Here is a 7453-nt window from a genome sequence, read left to right as displayed (position 1 = left end):
TCTCTATCCTAATCACTAACCACAATATGAGAATTGGCAAGGATTAATCTCATTAAATCATCCTCTAACTAGTAGTAAAGAAAAGTCAAATGAGCTATATCAATCCTAGTCCATAAGTCCTAACTCTCCACTAATTCAATTAGTGAGAACTAGAGTCAATGGATCCCAATCATCAATTACTTGGACATTAGTAACTCAAGAGGTCCTAAGTTACCTTTCCAAGCCAAGAGTATAAAATTCTACTCTAAAATCCAACCAAGAATTTCATCAAACACTTGGAAGGCATAAAAGGAAAGCATAGTAAAATTGCAAGAAAAGTAAATCTACACTACTCAATTGCAAGGAATTAAACAACAACAAATCAAATGAACACAATTATTATGAATTACCTTGATTGAATTGAAAGAGAGTAGAAGAAACAAAAGTAGATCTACAACAAAACACAAGAACAATATAAAAGGAAATTGCAACAAAAAAATGGAAGAAAGATGAATGTAACTACAAGGAATTGAGAGATAGAGGTAGAAGAAAGCAAAGATTAAAACCTAGATCTAAGAACTAAACCTAATCCTAATCCTAATCCTAAAGAGAAGTGAGAGCTTCTCTCTCTAGAAACTACTTCTAAAACTAAACTATGACCAATGGTAACTAACATGTCCATCCCTCTTCAATCTTGGCTTAAATAGGATCAGAAATGAGTTGGATTGGGCCCACAACGCTCGTAAATTCGCTAGCCACGAGTTTGCATGAAGTGAACCACGTGCACCAACGGTGCGTATGCGTACAGTGCGCGTACGCATCCTTATACGTATAGCAACTATGGCAAATCTTATATCGTTTCGAAGCCCCGGATGTTAGCTTTCCAACCCAACTGGAACCGCATCATTTGGATCTCTGTAACTTAAGTTATGGTCATTTAAGTGCGAAGAGGTCGGCTTGACAGCTTTCCGGTTCTTTCATTTTTTCATGAGTTCTCCAACTTTTCATGCTTTCTTTCTTCATTCCCTTAATCCAATCTTTGCCTCCTAAACATTAAATCACTTAACAAACATATCAAGGCATCTAATAGAATCAAGGAGAATTAGATTTAGCTATTTTAAGTCCTAAAAAGCATGTTTTCACTCTTAAGCACAATTAAAGGAGAATATACAAAACCATGCTATTTCATTGAATAAATGTGGGTAAAATGTGATAAAATCCCCAAAAATCAATACAAGATAAACCCTACAAATGGGGTTTATCAGCGTCCCGAAATCTTATATCTTATATTACTGGGTACTGTTACCATACTGAGAACACTCGGTTCTTATACCATATTCTGTTGTTGTTTTTCAGATGCAGGTCGTAACGCACTTCGGTGAGTTGCGTGGTGGTGAAAGAGCAGAGTATGGTTTCTCCTTGGTATTATTCTGCTTTATTTTTGTTGTAGTATTCTCTCACCCTTTGTATTCTATACTTTATGGCCTTAGAGGCTTGATTTGAGATATAAGTTGTATAAGCCATTTTAAACTTCTAAAACTCTTGTGTACTTCAGTTTGACTAGCCGGCCTAAACTCCACAGGCTGTGACTAGTCCTCTTTTGTATATATATATATATATATATCTTGTTTAATTTAATGATTACCTTGTGTATCTTGGAGCTATGTACAAGGTTTTATATTTGTTATGTCTTTTTCTGTCCGTGCCTATGCGTTTAGAACGTTTCGCGTATTGTAATTCTGCTTTGTGCGACTTTGAGTTTTATTCCTTCATTAGACTTCTAGTTATATAAATTATTAAACATATATTATATATTATAAGTTTTAGAACTGTCATGACACTTTGTTATCCTTTACTTTACGGCTAGAGGTAAGGCCTAGGGTAACGGGGTGTTACAATACCCATACAGTCGATACTTATGGAACAACCTTCAACCTACGGTGCCAAGATAAAATATCATTCCAAATGTAATTTCGATACCTAGGCAAGTGTCGACTGAACCAAGAGGGTCGACGCTACGGCTAGGGGAGAATTTATCTTTGCTGAGATGTCGAGACACATTCCTGCAAGTATAAAACCCTCAAACACAGTCGAGTCATTAGCTGTGTTTTGACAGCAAATAGAGGATTGTCATCATGACTTAATTAATATGCTGACTCAGTAGATGGCTACAATCTTAAACCCTATTCATGAAAACAATACTACTAGGATAGAGTAGGTAGCTCGACGTGTCGATGATATTGCAGGAATTATCAATCGACCCTATAATATCCCTCTAAGTGCCAATGTAAACAATCCTCCATTAACATTGAGTAGAGGTAAAAATTCTAATAGGGTATTACATGAAGTTAGAGCTAACAATGCTACCCAAGCTTGTGGGAAAAATATTGCTCAGGCTGTCAAATAAATATTGAATCGAGCTGGCCTCAATATAGGAATAACTAATCAACCCTATTTTATTTCTCCTTTTCCTAACTACGTCTTGTAAGCTGAATTACCAAGGACATAAAAGCTCCAAAATCTCTCACTAAGATTTTAGGAGAAAATGGAGAGTCGACAGTTGAGCATATTCCTCGTTATACGGCGAAATAGGGGAGTTGGCAAGTAATGAATATTTGAAAATGAAATACTTTTCTTCCTCTTTGACAAATAATACTTTTACTTGGTTTTCAAACTTGCAGCCCAACCCGATACATAGTTGGATACAATTAGAAAGAGGCTTTCATGATCAATTTTTTAGAAAAGAAATAAAGGTGACTTTGATTGATCTGTTCACAACAGTCAAGAGAGAAAAGTCTGAGTCGATCGACGACTATTTAATATGTTTCAAGAATATGAGAAACAAATGTTTTACTCCTATTCCAGAACCAGAAGTAGTCAAAATGGCTATCAATGGTCTCGACTTTTCTATTCGAAAGAAGCTGATGAATCAGCAGTTCTTCGACTTAGCTCGATTAGCTAACAAGGTTCAACAGATTGAGAAACTGAATAAAGAAAAAGTGGAATTTGAGTCAAGTGAGAAAAAATCCTTTCTCAATAAAAAAGTTGCTTTTTAGAATGCATCACTGAAGAAGTGTCGAATAATGAAAATGCTTTTGCAGCTGAATTAAAAAATGGACATCCCTATGTGTGTCGATCTATTAATCCAGCAAAAGACAAATGTCTTTTATTAGGAGAAAGAAGTTATTCTTTCGATCTTATTAAAGCAGATCAAAAATTCGACATGTTATTAAAAGACAAGCAACTTGTTCTCCCTAAAGAAAAACGAATGTCTTCTGTAACAAAAATAAAAAATAAGAAGTTTTGTAAAATTCAGCAAGGCCCTAGACATCATACTAATAATTGTGTATGTTTTAGGAATTTGATTCAGAAGACAATTGAAGATGGTTGACTTAAGTTTGCTGAGAAACAAAAAATAAAGGTGGATACAGATCCCTACCAAGTACTTTCAAACTTTGATGAAATCAAGGAAATGACTTGCTCAATTAATATGATTGCTGTCAACATAGTCGATGAAAAGAGTCAAGTTGAGATTGACATGTTTGAAGCTAAAAGGCCAATTTATTCGAAGGTTGGAGAAGATGTGCTAGATTTTCTGTTGAGGCAAAGGAATGAAGATGGAAGGATTGGAGAGATCGAAGCTGATGATGGACCTTGCTATGTCAAATAGATGAATGTTAGCTTCAAGGAATATCGATCTAGTAGTGTTCGACCACTAGACATCGATATAAGCACATGTGACCCATCTGTCATTAAAGGGTGCTATATGGAGACCCATGGTATTAGATTGGTCCCTAAGTCCAAGGAGGACTTGGCTGCCAAAGAAACTATCTAATGTAAGTGTGAGCCACTAGGCTTAACTCTCAGCTTACATGGCTGAGAGGAAGGAGTATGAGATGTTGCTATCCATGGTGGATTCTGAGTCAAAGTCAAAATAGGGACAGACAGAATTTCTTTTTCAGCATGAACAGGCTGATCCACTTCCCGATCAGAGGGAGTGTCGACATTAGCAACTTGAAAGGAAGTTCTTTTTTGGGATTGCTTCGACTGAGATGGCTTCAATTACTATGCAGGTAAAATTGCTATAAGAGATAACAAAAACAATTTAAATGACAATGCAATATCTTTGAGGAGGTGGTAGGTCAAACTTTCTGAACCTTTAGTGGTGATATATATATATATATATATATATATATATATATATATATATATATATATATAACTTGTATTTTTTTCACAAAATAACAAGTTTTAAAGAGACATTTGTTGGTACTTAAAATCGATATATATTATGTTTTATTTCATTTAGTATTAATAGTCTACACATAGTGTATTTTAGTATAAAGATATTAAATAGAATTATTAATTTAGTTTAAAGAGATAAAAAAAAGTTAAATTTGTTATTGTTCAAAAAAATTTTACTGTATATCAAATAATGTATTCATTAATTTTTACTTTGTTGTGAAAATTATCTAAATCATAATACTAATAATATATCATAAGGTTATTATTATTAATGTATTAACTATATTTTAATGTTTATTATTTATATATTTAAAAATTATATTTGAGAACTATTTATTTAGTTTCATATAAATAATATTTTTAAATTTAAATAATTTATTAATTAGTTTGTATTTATTATATTATATATTTAATAATTTATTAAAAAATATTAATATAATAAATAAAAAAATAATTTAAAAATATTTTTTAAAGAAAAAAAAACAAATAAACTCTAATTAATTTGAATTTAAAGATAATTTGACCCTGTCTATTTTTAAATCTAATACATTAGCATTTTTTATTTGGAGTTGATATAAAAACACTCACAAAAACTAAAGTAATTATCTTAAAGAATTACGTTATTATTCTAAAAAATAAACAATGACCGAATTAGTAGTTTACTCGAATAAAAAACATGCAAAGCCTTTATTGTTAGTCCTGGAAACGAAAACTTTATATTGCTATTTGCTAATGTCTCAAAGCATTTGAGGAAACTCATTTCTGAAAAAGGGTTGATGAATTTTACTGAAGAAGGATTTAGATCATAAAGGAAAAGCATAAAAGATCAAAAGTACTCTAAAAAAACATGTCAGGGCGTGTTACTGTACAATCTAAAAGATACAGATTTACATATTTTTTCTGTTTGGAAAGGGTGTTAATTGATAACTTAATAACCTTATGATATCCATTATATATTATTAATTTTATAACTAAAATATATTATAATTATATAATTTTTTTGAATTTTTTTTTTAAATTAAGAAATTTTTTTTCTCTCATATTCTATTTTTAGTTTTTATCCTTTTTTTATTCAGTTAATCTCTCTTATATTCTTATTAATTTTGTAATAAAAATATATCACCTGATATTTTTTATTATAATTAAAATTAAAATTTATTATATATTATTAATATTAATTTAATAATTAAAATATATCATATATATGACATTTTATTTCATTGTAATTAAATAATTTTTTTAAACTTTTTTTAAATTAAAAAATTCTCTCTTCACTTCTCATTTTATTTCTCTGTCCTTTTTAACCTATATACCACAATTTCTAAAATTCATTACCAAAATATTACTTTTTTCAAACTATTTATTTTGATATTACTATTTTATCACGGTAACACGCCTTTTTTTTTTTTTTATCTTGACTAAAAGACACCTATTCATGTAGCGCTTCTAACAAAAAAATACTAATCCATAAAATCATTCACTATACAGGAAGAAACAAATACACGAATAATATCTTCTTTTTTTTTTGACCAAATCTTTAATATTTATTACAAAAATATATTATTAATTTTTAAAATTTATAATAAAAATTAAATATTAAGATACAATTTATTTTAAAAAAAAAACTTACAATTTCGTAATATTATTACGAGTAAAAATTACTAGTTACACTGAAATTAACCCTTCTCATCCATTTATTTCTCCGGATAGTAATATTCTTCTCTTGAGCTGCCTCATTTAACAAACTATTAATTACTCGCAATTATATTTTTAATTTAATACCATTTTTAGTGCTAAATAATTATTTATTTTAGAAATTTTACTTATATAGAATAATTTTTATTTATAGATCAATAATAGTTTCTTTTATTAGTAATCTTATTAGATAAACGGGAAAAAGAGAATAAGGGTATGTTTGATTAAGGGATGAAAACAATAAATAATTTATTTAAATAAGTTTATTCCAATTTTATCCTTCAACTAAAGATTAAGTATAAAAATATATATTACAACCATTTACTTTTCATTTTTTTCTACAACATATTTGTCCAATTGAAAAATTAATTAAGATAACATTAATTTTTAAGTAATTACCTAAATTAGTCCCAAGAATTTTAAAGTGGATATTTTAGTCTTAAAAAAAATTAATACACAAAAACATTTCTAAGGTTTTACTCCATGAGACAAATCAGTTCCCAAAAATTTTAAAAATGAACATTTTAGTCCTAAAAAAATTAATATACAGATCAATCTCTTACATTTTTCTCTGTCAGACATAATAATTTACTCCCGTCTATTTTACTTTTACTATATATCAACTTTTATTATTATTAACTTAGATTTGTGCATATGAATGATGACACTAGAATATTAATACACTCTTTTCGTTAGAAACAAGTAAAGTGAATAATGATGATTTAAAATTCAAATTAAAAGATTTTCTTTTAATACAAACATATTTTTTAAAATAAGACATCTTTTGATTATATTAAATACAAAAATATCAAATGATTTTAACTTAAAATTTTTTGTAGAATAGTCTCTAATAATTTTATTGAACATTATTATTATTATTATTATTATTATTATTATTATTATTATTATTATTATTATTATTATTATTGAGTGAATATATATATATATATATATATATATACACTTTTTATATTATAAATACATATATAAGAATTTAATGAATAAATTTATCATTATTTTTATCTAAAAAATACAAAAAATTATGGTATAGTATTATTGTGCAATCATCAATAATAATAATAATAATAATAATAATAATAATAATAATAATAATAATAATAATAATAATAATAATAATAACCACAACAATAATAATAATTTTATTTTACTTTTTTTTATGGAAGGCTGTTATGTCTGACGGAAAGAAGTATGGCCATGGTGATTGTTTTGTGTATTAATTTTTTTTAAGGATTAAAATATCTATTTTTAAAATTTTTGAGAATTGATTATTTAGGCGTAATTATTCTGTCTAAAAATGAATTGATATTTGATTTGTCTACCAGAATAAAATTTTGGAGATGTTTTTATATGTTAATTTTTTTTAAGATTAAAATGTTGACTTTTAAAATTCTTGAGGATTTATTTAGTTTATTGTTCTTAATTTTTACCATCAATTGTCCCCTGTTAAATAATCTAGTTGGAATAAGAGAATAAGAAAGATTAATTAAAGGTAATTTTAAACAACTTTTAATCT

The sequence above is a fragment of the Arachis stenosperma genome, chromosome 3, assembly GCF_014773155.1.
Source record: "Arachis stenosperma cultivar V10309 chromosome 3, arast.V10309.gnm1.PFL2, whole genome shotgun sequence".
In the NCBI taxonomy this organism is placed as follows: Eukaryota; Viridiplantae; Streptophyta; class Magnoliopsida; order Fabales; family Fabaceae; genus Arachis; species Arachis stenosperma.
This window is presented reverse-complemented; position numbering follows the sequence as displayed.